The sequence below is a fragment of the Etheostoma spectabile genome, chromosome 3, assembly GCF_008692095.1.
Source record: "Etheostoma spectabile isolate EspeVRDwgs_2016 chromosome 3, UIUC_Espe_1.0, whole genome shotgun sequence".
Classification (NCBI taxonomy): domain Eukaryota; kingdom Metazoa; phylum Chordata; class Actinopteri; order Perciformes; family Percidae; genus Etheostoma; species Etheostoma spectabile.
The window spans coordinates 6,904,942-6,905,464 of record NC_045735.1 but is presented as its reverse complement, the minus strand read 5'-3'; the positions used below and the strand labels follow the sequence as shown (position 1 = coordinate 6,905,464).

At 37.1% G+C, this 523-nt stretch overlaps 1 protein-coding gene across 1 annotated transcript in view; it reads right to left on the bottom strand.

Moving 5' to 3' along the window:
- pik3cb (phosphatidylinositol-4,5-bisphosphate 3-kinase, catalytic subunit beta) overlaps nucleotides 1-523 on the bottom strand; it is a 55,785-nt gene that overhangs the window by 25,287 nt on the left and 29,975 nt on the right. The gene's annotated exons all lie outside the window — the stretch shown is intronic.

The window sequence follows — 523 nt, the reverse complement described above, 5'->3', positions numbered from 1 at the left end:
TGAATCAGAGGTACGTTTTTACTCGTGGGCGAGTGTCTCGGGCTCAGAGGGTTAAGTGATGTACTTAACAACTTCTAAAACACCCATCAGGTTTTCGGCGTCAGACATCTGCTTAGCATGCATGATGTCATGATATTTGCGTGCTAAAAGCAATATCTATTCGCAAACAATAAACACCTAGACGCAACAGCCACTTCTGTCAAAACAAGCATTAGATAATGTGTGTGTGTACCTGTAAATGTTTGTGGACTGTTTTCCCTCATCAGTCAATTAGACAATAGGCAGAGAGGCATGTGAGGAAAATAATACGTCAGGATACACAAGCACATAAATAAATAGTGGAAAGTTGATTTTATTAGAATCTATTAATTATCAGTTGTTTTGTAACACAAACACACATGAAATGACCTCACATCTGCATATGGCTTTAAGTACAAATAAAACTAGATATTAGTCATTAGTCACATAAAAGAATAAAATAAAAACGGATGGTCAACCATGTTATGAGCGTTGGCGTTGCATA